At 37.0% G+C, this 15,367-nt stretch overlaps 1 long non-coding RNA gene across 1 annotated transcript in view; it reads left to right on the top strand.

Moving 5' to 3' along the window:
* The first annotated feature begins 10,766 nt into the window (after positions 1 to 10,766).
* LOC140893633 (uncharacterized) overlaps positions 10,767 to 15,367 on the top strand; it is a 32,156-nt gene continuing 27,555 nt past the window's right edge. Inside the window, exon 1 of the long non-coding RNA XR_012153233.1 lies at positions 10,767 to 11,046. This is a non-coding gene — a long non-coding RNA (uncharacterized lncRNA). The remainder of the gene's footprint in view (positions 11,047 to 15,367) is intronic.

Consider the following 15,367-nt stretch of genomic DNA (forward strand, 5'->3'; position numbering starts at 1 on the left):
CGTCCGTCAGATTTCAGAAATAATCATATATTTGCGATCACAGCTTCGAGGGCTTCGTTATACCGTAAGTTTTATTTCGATCCAACATACTTGGTTTTTGAGATGTTGATGGAATCGGATTTTGTTGGGTTATTTACGTTCTTGAGCTAGCCATGTTTGTATATCTAAGTCGGATCGAGAAAAGATTGACGTTTGAATTTGTTATGATTTTTAGAAGATTATTCGAAATTGTACAAATCTGAGTTTCAAATTTTTGGCATGAGTGTGTTGATATTTTGATGAGTTGATGATGTTATGAGTTGAGTTGGATAGATATATTGATGTTTGTTGATTTTTGGTTAGCCGTTTCTTAGCCATTATGCCGCCGGTTTGAAAATTATTGAGTTTTGGAGGAATTGATTGAATTTGATATTGATTTGAGTTGTAGGTATTGATCTTGTTTGTATGCATATTATTTCAGATTTGTTTGAGAGTTGTTGAGCTTGGAGTTAGTAGAATTCGAATCGTCGAGGAATTGATCCGGATCGGTAACGAGTTTACCTTGTTTGTTTGAATTGAGATTGAATGGATTTTGATTGAATATCTTGTTATTGTAGCTTGTCCCGAGTTGGAGCCTTTGATCGGGAACAAGGTATAAGCTTACATCGAATCGAATATAGATGAATACTCGATTTAGTTTGGAAAATCGAGTTCCCTGAAATCACATACTTGCATGTTTATTTGAATTACTTGAATTATGATTGATTGCATTATGATTTATGTATGCATTCATCTTGAGCCTAATTCTTTGATTTCATTTTGAATTAGACGTTTTGGGAACTATAATCGAGTGGCCTTGGTTGTGAGTTCTTCCAAAAGCTTGAATAATCTTATAGTTGCACCAGAGTCTAGGGGATTGAGATATACATCATCTACCTCGATCGGGAGAGTCGGTGACTAAGTGGTGATATCTTGTCCTCGTAATCCCAACAAAAGAACCAAGTTTGCCTTTTGATTATCCGATTAGATAATCCCAAATTTTTAAAAGACATGCATTGCATCTTATTTATCGTTGAAGAATATTGACGTTATATCATGATTTTGATATATAATTTGTTAATGCATGTTATGTTGCTTTTACTGGGATTTATTCTCACCGGATTTATCCGACTGTTGCTTTGTTTTGTATGTGTACATGGAAATAAGTGGGGGCAGGATCGAGTCAGAGGCGACATGACTAGTTTGGGTTTGAATGATAGAAGTGGGAAATCGGTTTAGAATTCGGATTGTAATTCGAACTTGTTTGTATTATGAAGTTGAACAAACATTGAAATGATGCATGTTTCTACCTTTTGAGTACTTTATGTACTCTGGATACTTTATGTATTGTAGAATGTATTATGGATATAATAATACATGTGGTTTGTTAAATTGAGTTGTACTTGGAATTTTCAGATTTGAATTGCCTTAGTATTTTCTGAATTTTAGCAGGGCACGGACCCTGCACATGCATCCGTGCATGGGTCTGTGTCGTCTGAATTCGAGCCAGAAACTTGGAAATTTTGAAATGTTGTGCACGGAACCTAGCACGGAGTTCGTTCAGAAACCAGAGAGTTGAAGTTTTAGTGTTAATTTGGAGCACGGACCTTGACACGGAGGTGTAATAGGGTCCGTGTACCTTGCAGCCATTGATCCTTGGCTACAGATTAATGCACGGACCTGAGCACGGAGGTGTGCACGGAGTCCGTGCATGTTTTAAAAAAAATTCTTTACTTTATGCCTTGACTTATTGTTGATGCTTGAATGATTATTCTTGATTAGACGATTAGAACCGAGGTTCTCATATTAAGTGGTATCAAAGCGATAAGTTCTTGGATTGAATTAGAAGTGAGCGGGGTAGATCGAGTCCTCTTGATTTTTTTTTTCTCGCATGTGATTGAATTTTTTATTTTGATTATATGAATTACATGCGAGCATGCTTTATTATTTTGAGAATTTTTTTTAATTACATGATTTTATGACTTAAATTATGAGGCATGATTATTTGATATAAATAATAAAGCAAGAACTACTTGCGATCCGAATCCGAATCAGACTTGTTCCGAATTTGAATACTTATGAGATTAAATGAGTTAGTCGAATAGAGATTGATTGACACCAAATTCTTGAGATTGATATATTTGTGTCCTAACCCTTTGAATATCAGATATGCCTCCTCGATGAGTTTTGAACAAAAATCAACGAAGAAAAACCCCTCCGAATGATCAGGATAGTACTGAGACTAATTAGATGGATGTCACTGCAACATCGATGGAAACCTTACTAAAGAGGTTTCAGTCTTTCAAACCACTGACTCTAAAGGGAACCAAAAATGCAATTGATTGTGAGAGTTGGTTGGAAGACATCGATCAGTTGTTTGACTCTCTCGACTACACAGATGATCGTTGAATCCGGTTAGTTGTTCATCAACTTTAGGGTATTGAAAAAAATTGGTGGATTTCGATGAAGAAAGGCCTTGAGAATCGAGGTACGGCTATTTTCTGGAGTTTGTTTAAAGCTGAGTTTTATAAGCACTTCTTTTGAGTCTCTTATAGAAAAGATAAAGGGGCCGGGTTTGCTACATTGAGGCAAGGGAATTTGAATATTGAAGAGTATGTGGCTAAGTTCGATAGTATATTGAGATTTTCACCACATATAGCCGATAACGAGGAAAAAAATCCGATCAGTTCATAAATGGACTGAATCCCGATATCTTTGTTTTGGTGAATACTGAAAGGCTCGATAATTTTGCTGATGCACTTGATCAAGCCAAAGGAGCCGAAGCAGGTTTGATGAAACATCGAGGAGCTCAGTTGGTACCTCAATAGCAGAGACAGTTTCAGAATTAGCCGTCTCAGTATCAAAATCAATCACCAAGGTATGAGGGAGAAAACAGTAGCAGTAACAAAAGGGATCACTTTCGACCGAAGGGGAAGAAGTTCAAGAAACCAGGGAGCATTTCTTCTAATTCCAGTGGCTCGAAGCAATTTGGTTCTGGACAGAGTTATGGTCTTTTAGGTATGTCTTGTAGCAAATGTTGAGATCGCCACCTCAGTGAGCATTGTCGTGGAATTTTTGGAAGCTGTCATATCTGCCATCAGGCCGGACACTTTGCTAGAGTTTGTCCTCAGCGTAATACCGAGAGATCTCATAGTAGGAGTTATTCTAGACAGACAGCTCAGCCTGAAAGACAGGCTTCTGCAGTTCACTCATTGCAGTCACAACAGCATAATCAATAGGAAGGTAACCATAATATGAATCAACCTCCTAGGCGACAGGCACAAGTTTTTGCTCTTATCGAGGATCAGGCTTAGGCTGCACCTGATGACGTTATAGCAGGTAATTGTTTGATCTTTGGTTATTCTGCTCTTGTATTGATAGATACTGGTGCATCCCATAATTTCATATCTGAAAAATTTGTTTTGATGAATTCTTTGCCTTCTGAGCCTTTTCCTGCTATAGTTGATGTTACTTCACCTTTGGGTGGAGGAATTGTTTCTGTGAGAATAATCCGAAACTGTGAACTTCGATTTGAAGAGAATGTGATTGAACTGGACTGTATTGTACTTGAGTTATCAGATTTTGACTGTATTGTTGGTATAGATGCTTTAACCAAGTACAGGGCTACCGTAGATTGTTTACAGAAAATTGTTAAATTCAAACCAGAAATGGCAGATGAGTGAAAATTTTACGGTAAAGGTTCTCGATCCGAGATTTTTTTGATATCTGTTTTGTCGATGACCCATTTTTTACATAAAGGTGTAGAAGGATTCTTGATATATGTAGTTGATGTACTGAAATCTAGCCCCTAATTGGTTGATATACCAGTGGTTAGAAAATTTGCTGACGTCTTTCCAGATGAGATTCCGGGATTGCCTCCAATTTGTGAGATTAAGTTCAGCATTGAATTGATGTCAGGTACTCAACCGATATTGAAAGCTCCTTATCGAATGACACATGTTGAATTGAAAGAATTGAAAGAACAGCTCAAGGATTTGATTGCCAAGGGTTACATCAGACCTAGTGTTTCACCTTGGGGCGCTCCAGTTCTTTTTGTGAGAAAAAAATATAGATCAATGCGACTCTGTATCGATTACCATAAATTGAACCAAGCTACGGTAAAGAATAAATATCCATTGCCTCGAATAGATGATCTTTTTGACCAATTGCAGGGTTCATCTATTTATTTGAAAATTGATCTGAGGTAAGGATATCATTAGCTTAGAGTTCGAGAGGAAGATGTTTCAAAGACCACATTCAGAACGAGTTATGGACATTTTGAGTTTATAGTCATGCCGTTCGGTTTGACAAATTCTCCAGCAGTTTTATGGGTCTTATGAACCGAGTTTTTCATAGATATTTAGATGAGTTTGTGATTATTTTTATTGATGACATTCTTATCTATTCAAATAATCGTACTGATCATGCAGAGCATTTGAGAATCGTTTTGCAAACTTTGCATGTTGAACAGTTGTTTGCTAAACTGTCGAAGTGTGAATTTTGGTTAGATCAAGTTGTCTTTCTTGGTCATATTATATCCGAAGATGGGATTTCTGTTGATCATAGCAATATTGAAGCGGTTATGAATTGGCCTAGATCGACATATGTGCATGAGATTCGAAGTTTTATGGGTTTAGCGGGTTACTATCGCATATTCATCAAGTGTTTCTCCTCTATTGCGAAATCGATTACTCAGCTAACTCAGAAAAATGTGCCTTTTGTCTAGACTGAAGCATGTAACGACAGTTTTGTCGAGTTAAAGAAGAGGTTGACCAGTGCTCAAGTTTTATCTATTCCGTTAGGTACTGGTGATTTTACAGTTTATTGTGATGCGTCTCATCAAGGTTTGGTATGTGTTCTTATGAAGAGGAAGCACGTGATAACTTATGCATCGAGGCAATTGAAGCCGCACGAGACTTGATATCCGATTCATGATCTTGAGCTTGCAGCGATTGTATTTGGTTTGAATATCTGGCGTCACTATCTATATGGTGAGACTTTTGAAATCTTTTCTGATCATAAAATCTTTAAGTATTTGCTTTCATAGTCCGAACTGAATATGAGACGGAGAAGATGTTAGATCTGCTGAAAGACTCTGATTGTGAAATCAAATATTATCCGGAGAAATCCAATGCAGCTGCTGATGCCTTGAGTCGAAAGATTTGTTCTCTATCTCTATCTACTATCGGTGTTTCTCTTTTGATCGATGATTGTTGTACTTCTGGTTTAGAGTTTGAAACAGATAGAAGGTCTATCGGAGTTTTTTCTATTGAAGACAAACCATAGTTGTTAGTGAAAATCGAAGAAGCACATAAATTTGATCCGAGTACAGAGTTCGATAGAGAAAGTCAGATCGGGACATAAGTCTGAATTTCAGGTCAGTGATGATGCTTTATTTGTGAATAATCGTATTGTTGTGTCAGATGTTTCCGAGTTGAGACAGCGAATCTTGCGAGAGGCACATTGCAGTAGATTTAGCATTCATCCAGGTGGCCGAAAGATGTACAACGATTTGATAAATCAGTTCTGGTGGAAGAAGATGAAGAGTGATGTTACGAAGTTTGTGTCCCGATATTTGAACTGTCAATAAGTGAAAGCAAAGAGAAAGAGACCAGGTGGTATATTTCACAGTTTATCTGTTCTGAAGTGGAAATGAGATCACATTTCGATGGATTTTTTCACGAAGCTACCACGTTCAATTCGATGTTGGGATGCGATCTGGGTAGTGATTGACCGATTGACGAAATCTGCTTGCTTTATTCCATACAGAATGACGTACAGACATGACCAGATGACCGATATTTATGTCAGAGATGTTGTCAGATTGCATGGTGTGCCAAAATCTATAGTTTCAGACAGGGATCCTAGGTTTACTTCTCACTTTTTCCAAGTCTTCAAAAATCACTTGGTACTCGATTGCACCTGAGTACATCATATCATCCTCAGACCAACGGACAGTTAGAGCGGAAGATTCAAACTTTAGAGGATATGCTACGGGCCGTAGTGCTTGATTTTGGCACTAGTTGGCAGGATTCGTTACCTCTTGTTGAATTTTCGTACAACAGCTATCAGACACGTATCGGTATGGATCCTTTCGAAGCTTTATATGGAAAGAAATGCAGATCTCTTTTGTACTGAGATGATATTTCTGAGTCACCTGACATGGGACCAGTTATGATTCGAGATATGGCTGAGCAAGTGAAGATCATTTGGTTGAGAATGAAGACGGATTAGGACAGACAGTCCAAGTATGCAAATGTCAGACGAAGACCTCTATTCTTTGATCAGGGAGACCGAGTATTTTTGAAGATTTCTCCATTCAGAGGCACTGTCAAATTTGGGAAGAAAAGGAATTTGTCTCCGAGATTCATTGGTCCTTATGAGATTCTGAAGAAGATAGACGATCTTGCCTATAGACCTGCACTTTCTTTGTCTCTTTCTGGTATTTACGATGTCTTTCATGTTTCTATGTTGCGAAAATACCACCCAGATCCTTCTCATGTTCTCCAGCCAAATGAATCCGAACTTCATGAGACGTTGAGCTACTTCGAATGACCGATTCAGATTTTTGATCGAAAAGAGAAGTGATCGAGCAAATACTATCACAAAAAATCAACTCAAATATGTCTATCAATTAAGCTCAAATAAATCGCAAGTGCCCGAGTCAAATAATAATATAGTGTACAGAGTACGAGTATCATCCCACAAAGATTGATTTGTGACAAAATTACTCAGGTATGATTCTTTAGTTAATTATAACGAGAGATGGAGAATAAATTAATAAACTGAAATAAAAGAATAAAACAAAAGAGAATAAGAAAATAAGTTCAGAAAATAAATAAACGATTGTTAGGATATCGGTTCACCTATCCCTTTTCTTCTCTAATGATTGAATTTTATTTCTCAAGTCATGCTTTTGACGGAATTCCCTAATCTATCAATATACTCTCTTGAGATTTATTAATCTAATTAATAAATTGTAATAACCAAGTCTCCTTGCGTTATTTAATAATTGCAATTGCATTAACGATTTGTGGAATCCTCTAGCTTTCGACCTGGTGGACTATGACTATCAACATATATCCAACCTCATATCTCTATGCAAGTTGTAGATCCATGGATTATATTACCCTTTCATGTCATAAAATATCCTCTCGGTATCAATTATAACACACAAAATTAATTCGAAGTTGATCAATCTCCAAAATTGCAATAAAAACAATAATATAATCAAGAATGCTTAAAAACCAAATTCAATCTTCAAGAATAAATCAAAACATAGTTTTGGGGATATGATCCCTTAAATCCCAACAAATAAAATAAAAATAAGACAAAACTAGTGTTTGCGGTTCTTTAATTTCTCAAGTTTCCTCCCTCTTCACGTTATTCTCCTTGGATGGCCGCCTCCTCCCTTCAATCTAATGTTTGGAACCCTTAAAACGTCAGAATTTTTCCTATTTATAGTGCCCAAGAGTTCTTTCCATGTAAGACACCCGCAAAATATAAATTTCCAACTTCATGAGGGCGCTCGGTCGGTAAAAAATGACGGCCCGAGCGCTGAAAATTATGCCTGATTTCTGCCTATTTTTACGATGGGGCGCTCGGTCTGCAATAAATTGCAGCTCGGGTGCACCTGTTTCTTCCCAGCGCGCAAAATTTTTGAAAAATTCATAACTTAAGTTCTAACCATCGGATTGAGCTGAAATTTTGGCAAAATCTTCAAAAATCTTGAACTTTAATTTGGACGGTGAATATTTGATTTGGAGCTCTCTAAAATTAAATTTGAATTTTTGACCAAGGCTGCTCCATAATTTATTTTTCAAAAACCCATTTTCTTACAAAATTAACCCGGAGAGTGAAATGCACAAATAAGCAATAAATATCATAAAAAAACACATAAAATAATATGAGACCATACATATGCATGCAAAATAGACATAAAATAATGCACACAAAATGCACTTATCAAGAAGCAGCTCAGAAGCAATCCTTGACCGCATTAGCAATACCTCTTTGCTTCTTAAATAAACTTTTTCAAATGTTCTGAGAGTGTTCTTCTTTTATCTTACTTTACTGCAGCAACTTTTCAAATTAAGTCGTCCATTTGAGGTTGCATCAAGGGGTTATTAATTCATAAACAGCTTCTTAAAGGCATTGGCAGTGCATGAGTTAGTTTTCGTCTATCTTTACTTGGTATTTTCCTTTAGTCTCATCATAGTTTTCTAAAGTAGAACTTTTCCTTCTATATGGGAGATGTTTCAAAGAACATTTCCTTTTTTCATGCATGAAGTATGGGTAATTACTGCTTGCATGATGGTGATTGATGCAATTGCTGTTCTATGTTAATATTCATTTTAATGCCTAATTTTTGCAGAAATGTTCGTTGTAGATATGTCTTCACTAAATGCATATGATTTTTGTTTGTTGTTTTTCTATTCATATAATAGATATATTAATGCCTTCTATGAACTCACTTTAGCTATATGCTAGCTAGCTGCTATTTTATTTTATCTTGTGATTATTTTGCCACCATGTAATATATTGGGAGAAACAATTCAATCTACGGATTTCTTTTGGCAGAAACAAGAGAGAAATCGTGAACAACACCATTAGAACAACCCATCTTTTAGACTGTCTCTTATGTCCTTTTCCAGCTTCCCTGAAATTATTTTTAAACTCCGACCTTTCACCAGTGAGTTTTTATGTATATTCGAATTTCTGGTAAAAAAATGAATATTTGGAATATTCCCATGTTTTCTATGATTTCTATCATATCCCCAATCCTGTACAAGTTATCACTTATCAACATATAATTAAGGGGGAGAATCTCTCTTTCTTCCTGGTCTATTATGATTATAACATAGTTCCTATAATTAAGTTATTCACAATCAAATTCCTTTTACAAGTTGAAGAAGCACATGATAACGCGGAAACTATAAGAAGGGCATTGGATCTTTGAGTAAATGTGAAAATGATAACTGGTAGACTTTGTTTTTAAATTTTATTTAACTTTTGTTATTGATGTCTGCTTCAGAGGGTGATAAACCGAAGATCAAAGAGTACTTGATGTGAGCTGGAGCTAATTACATCATCAAGGATGCAAAGGGTCGGACCACCCTGTCGATATTATTTTTGTAATGTTCATTGAATTAGAATTTTAATTTCGAGTGATTTGTAATAATAAAAAAATTGTATATTAAATTTTATTTATGAAATTTTAAATTTTGGTTTATTTATAATACTAAAATTTATATAATTTTTTTTAATTTTTTTTATATAGAAAAAGAAAACGGATTTTATCCATTGTCTTTGAGGGCAACGACAACGGACTTTATCCGTTTTCGTATGAGCACAGTTTTGACAACACCATCAATTACAATAGTTTTTTATTCCCTATGACAACGGATAAAATCCGTTGTCTTTTTGTGTTTTTTTTGTAGTGGAAATGCCAACAATTTCTACAAATAAGAGGGTATACTATTTCAAAGAATTCTACAAAAGTGGAAAATTAAAATATAAGATGTCGATGGCAGGGAAAAATCAGGAATCAAGCTCACCATAATATTCACAACACTTGTATTACCACTCCCGATTAAAATCAGAAAGTGACAAATGATCGAAACTTGGACTCAGGGTCAGTCCATTCAGACCAATAACCAAGATCTCATGCCACGAAGACATCCAAGGAGTAAATATCGGAGATATACAGCAACCGGAGACGGCTATAAAATCATGTGAATCGAAGAATTGCTCAAATCGGATTTTGTGACTCACCAATAGAGAGCTCTCATCGAGAGGAATCCGAATATGGTTCCGATGATGACAATTGACCGGAGACGGAGCTGAAATGGGCGATGAAAGGTGACGCGAAATTGGGGCATAGGGTTTCAACGCAAGAGGGTAAAAAATTAAGGAAATTTTTTGTGCGGGAAGTAGCGTGAATTGTGGTCTACAAATCGGGTGAGAAATAGCCTGATTGGGTCAGTTCGGGATGGATGTGGGTCAGGGTCCGTCTCACAATTGTGATACGTGAGACAGTCTCATGAAAGTATTTGTCAGGTAGGTATCAAATTATTTTTTACTCAATAAATTTTATAAGATTCATTCATCAAATGGTCATTATACACTTTTATTCACTAAAAATTCATTGGAATCCATTCATTATATTATTTATCAATCAGATTTTAACAAAAGTTCAATTTTCAAATTGTTCATATACCAATTTACTTTTCATTAATTGGATTTATCTCAAATTTCATACATGATAATTTTAGATTAGCACGGTCTCGTCTTACAATTACTGGGTTCCCAATGTCACAGGAAATCTTCACTCAATTTACACAGAATTTTGTCTTATGGAAGATATTACGGCTCCGTTTGGACGTGTTTTTAGAAAATGTTTTTAGTGTTTTATAAATTTAAAATATTTAAAATTTGTGTTTGATAAAATTTTTTAAAATGATCTTAAAAATATTTTTTAAAAAATGGTGTTTTGAAAGGTGTTTTTGATTTTTTTAAAAGAAAACGCGGGTCATAAAAAGCCACGAATTGGGTCATTGCGTTCCAGCTGAGTTTTCTCTCACGAGCCCTATTTTTTCTCCTTTTATGACGCTGCATCGCCACCAAACCCATCATGTCATGCAAGGCAAAGACTCGTTGTTTTTTGTTTTAAAATGAAATCATTTTGTTTTATTTTTTATTCGATGAAATTGTTTTGTTTCATTTTATGATTCTTGTATTTGATTCCATCTGTGTAGCTGTTATTCATTTTCTGATTCGTGTATTTGATTCCATCTGTGTAGCCTTGCTCCAAGATCTTGATTCTTGTGTATAAGCTCAGAAAAGTAGGGCAATCCATAGACAAGGAGGATCGTTTGCTTTTAAATACTATGGTCAGATTTTCATGGAGTGGTTTATGATCTCAATTTGTTCTTATGATGTGCAGAATAAGAGAACTGATTCTCGGAAGCTAGCTAGATTGGATAAGCAAAGGGGTCGTCACTAGGGTTAAAGATCATGTAAGGTGTGGTAAGTTTATTGCTTTATTTTTTGTCATTACTGATTCTTGGAAGCTAGCTTACGGGTCTCTGTTTCACATGCTAAAAGGATGATGTTGATTTTTTTTTCTGTCTATAAAATTTCTCTTTTAGTAAAATCCCAATTTTTTCACAGATTTCGGTTTGTTGAATTCTTTGTTACGAATTAGGATCCTAGTTTAAAGGACGAATTCAATATTTTCTTTATTGGTCATTCTCAATCACTGTTAAATTCCTATATATATATATATATATATATCATATCATTCTGTACTGAAAACTTGAGGAGAAAAAAAAATGGAGATGGGTTTTGTAGTCGGCAAAGTGATTAGGGGACATGCATTAAATGCATGTCCAAATACAAAGCAAATTTGAATTTGTGTTGCTGAGTTTATACCGAGGGATCATCTCTATAAATAGAGCTCTTCCCTCAGCATTTCAAGTATCCCAGAGCTTGAACAATTCTTCAGTTCTTGAGTGTTTTTCTTCTCTTCAATATATTTCTATATATATGTAACACCCCGTTTTTATCTTAAATAAGTTTATTTGAGTTAATCGGAGATTACAGAGTTCACGAGCTGACTTGATGTTGATCAGGGTCCTTTTTGCAAATTTTGGAAATTTCAGGGACTAAAACGCAAATATTGATTTTTATATATTATCTACACTTGGATTAGAATTGGGAAGTCTTCATCTTCTCCTCCATAGCCGTCTCCCTCCATTAGAACGCCTTCAAGCTTTTCCAAGCTTCTAGATTTCAGTCCGAGCTCGATCCAGCCGTTGGAAATTATTTCTGAAGGCAGATTAGTGATCACTGCAGTGAGAGCTCCGTTATACCGTAAGTATTTCTCCGATCGAATATGTTTTTTTTTTCGTAGGATATTAGAATCGATCTAGATTCTAGTATGTTGTTCTTGGCAGAGTTCTGGTCGTTTATTATCTGTCGGTTTTGAATTAGAGCGACGTTCGGATTTGTTGTGATTTTTGGAAGCCATTTTCGAAAATAATGATTTTGAGGTTTGTTGGGATTGCCTTGTTAAGGTTGTATTAGCATTGTTATGAGTTGTTATCGCTATTGAACTTCTGTCTGCGTTGTCGGTTTGTTCAGTTTATAGCCGTTATGCCATCGGTTTGAGTTTTGGAGATTTGAACCGTTTTTGAAGTTGTTGAACTTGGCTTGTAAGTTGATCTTGGTTATTGATCTTGTATTTCATCTGGACAGATTTGTTTGGAGTTTGTCAAGCCCGTGTTAGCAGCATTGTTCGTCAAGAGTTGGACGAAGATCGGTAAAGAGTTTTCCTTGAGTCGTCGTTTGTTGATTAGGTTGTATAGATGTTGATACAATCTTTTATTGTAACTTTCCAGAAGTTGGAACTACTGCCTTGAAAGGTAAAAGCAGTCATTGTAGCGGGATAGCATACTCGGGACTATTGGTTCTCGAGTTTTCCTTTCAAATCACATATTGCATTAATACTTGTTCTAGCATGTGGAACTTGTATTTTGGTTGTTATTTGAGTTGTTTACGTGGCTTATGTTTATGTTTTGATATGCATTCATCTTGAGCCAATCTTGTTTCTAGCGGGCAGAACCGCCCCTTTTTGTTTAGATGTTTGGAAACTATGATTGAGTGGCCTAGGTCGTAGTCGTTTCGCCTGGTGCTAGCATACTCATTATAGTTGCTCAAAGTCTAGAGGAGTGGGATACGTGGACCACCTTGATTGGGAGAGTCGGTGAGTCGTTACGTGATCTCATCCTCGGGATCCCAAAAGCACAACAGCAATCCCTCGTTTATCAGATTTGATAATCCGTTTTAAAGACATGCATTCATTACGTTAACATTGATTACTTGTTACCTTGAAAGCATGTTTATTGAATTTATTACTTGCTATTTGCTTTTACTGGGATTATCTTTCTCACCGGTTTATCCGGCTGTTGCTTTGTTTTGTATGTGTACTTGGCAACAGTTGGGGCACGACCAAGTCAGCGAAGGCCTGGTTAGCAACAAGAGGGAGAGCTAGTAGTGAGACTCGGTTTAGAAGTCGTGTCAGCATGTCTACCTAGTTGTATTTGAACATGTTTAGATATCGAACTTCGTTATGTTATTGTATTGTTTATGCGAGCTGTGCTGAAAGTTTGTCGTTACAAATCCAATACTTTTGAGCGGTTGTGTAACCCTAGAATTTCATGTATTAGTTGGAGAACTTGTGATTGTAATGCATGATAAAATGTTGTTGGTTTTGGACTCAAATTCTAGCATGATTTCTGCTATTTTGCTCTGTTTCTGTCACCGCTCGATCCGCAAGATCTTGCAGATCGAGCGAGGGCATTTTGATGCAGTTTCTGTTTTGGAAATTTTGTGGCTCGCTCGATCCGCAAGATCTTACGGATCGAGCGAGAGCTGGTTTTCTCGGGCAGAACCTTTTGGGTTTTTGGCTCGCTCGATCGGTAAGATCTTACCGATCGAGCGAGGCACTATTTCAAAAAAAAAATAAAAAATCTTATTGCTTTTAACCTTTGGTTATTGTATGCCTTATTGTTGTTTAATCCCGAGATTAGTTGTTTGGAATCGAGGTCTCACATTAAGTGGTATCAAAGCGTTAAGATTCTTGGTTGAACTAGAGTGAGCGGGGTAGATCGAGTCTGCGTGTATTAGCTCCTCGCATGTGTTTGAATTATTTTAACTGTGTACTTAATTCCATGCGAGCATGCTTTATTATTGAGAATTATTGAATTACATGGTTATGTGATTTAATTTATAAAGCATGATCTACTTGAGATATAACTGTTTCTGTTATCGACTGGTATCCGGTATTCTAAGTGGTTGTAAGGGCACTGACAGTAGCGATTGAGATATCTTGTGTCCTAACCTTTGATTATCAGATGGGTCCTCGTCGAGTAATAAACAGAAACACACCGCCAGTTATCCCTGCGACTGAGCAAGCTAGCACTGAAATTGATCAGTTGGATGCTTCAGCGACTCCTATGGAAACCTTGCTGAAGAGGTTTCAGTCGTTCAATCCGCCGTTGTTGATGGGTTCAAAAAATACAGTTGACTGCGAAAGTTGGTTGGATGATATGGATCAGTTGTTTGATTCCATTGACTACACCGATGACCGCCGAATCAGGTTAGTAATTCATTAGCTGCGTAATGGTGCTAAGAGCTGGTGGATCATGACAAAGAAAGCATTTGAGAGTAGAGGTACGGAAGTTACTTGGACTCTTTTTAAATCTGAGTTTTATAAGCGGTTTTTCCCTATCTCGTATCGTAAGGATAAGGGAGCAGAGTTTGCAAATTTGAAGCAAGGGAATCTGAACATCGAAGAGTACGTCGCCAAGTTTGATAGTCTGTTGCGTTTAGCACCACTAATTGCCGGAGATGAAGAAGCTAAGGCAGATCAGTTCATAAATGGGTTGAACCCCGACGTCTTCACGTTGGTTAACACCAACAGGCCTAACAACTTTGCGGATGTCATGAATCACGCAAAGGGAGCAGAAGCAGGCTTGTGGAGGCAAAGAGGTAATCAGGTGGCACCTCAGCAGCAGAGGCAGTATCAGAACCAACCGTCTCAGTATCAGAATCAACCATCTCAGCATCAGTACCAACAGCAGAGGTATGAAGGTGGTAGCAGTATGGGAAATAGAAAGGATCAGTACAAGGCAAGAGGTAAACAGTTCAAAAGGCAGGGGAACAGTTCGTCTAGTTCCAGTGGTTCCCGACAGTTTGGTTCAGGACAGAGCTCTGGATCATCATCCTTGTACTGCAGCAAGTGTGGAGGAAGACACTCATCGGATCAGTGTGTGGGAGTCTTTGGCAATTGTAACACCTGTCAGCAACCGGGACACTTCTCTAAAGTGTGCCCACAGCGTAACAAAGATAGAGCTCAGAGTGGGAGTTCATCTAGACCTGCAGCTCAGCCTGAGAGGCAGTCTTCTGCAGTTCACTCTTTCTAACCTCAGCAGCAGCAGAACAGACAGGGAGGTATTACCAGTGCAAATCAGCCTTCGAGACAGCAAGCACGAGTCTTTGCTCTGATAGAGGATCAGGCTCAAGCAGCACCTGACGATGCTATAGCAGGTAACTGTTCGATTTTTGGTTATTCTGCTCATGTCTTGATAGATACAGATGCTTTCCATTCCTTTATCTCTGAGAAATTTGTGTTATTGCATGCTTTGCCTACTGAGTTGTTGCCTACAGTAGTAGCTGTTACTTTACCTTTGGGTGGAGGAATTGTTTCTGTCCGATTAGTCAGGAACTGTGAACTGTGTTTTGAAGGAAATTTGTTAGAATTCGACTGTATTGTACTTGGACTGTC

This window comes from Henckelia pumila, chromosome 3 (assembly GCF_033568475.1).
Source record: "Henckelia pumila isolate YLH828 chromosome 3, ASM3356847v2, whole genome shotgun sequence".
Taxonomy (NCBI): domain Eukaryota; kingdom Viridiplantae; phylum Streptophyta; class Magnoliopsida; order Lamiales; family Gesneriaceae; genus Henckelia; species Henckelia pumila.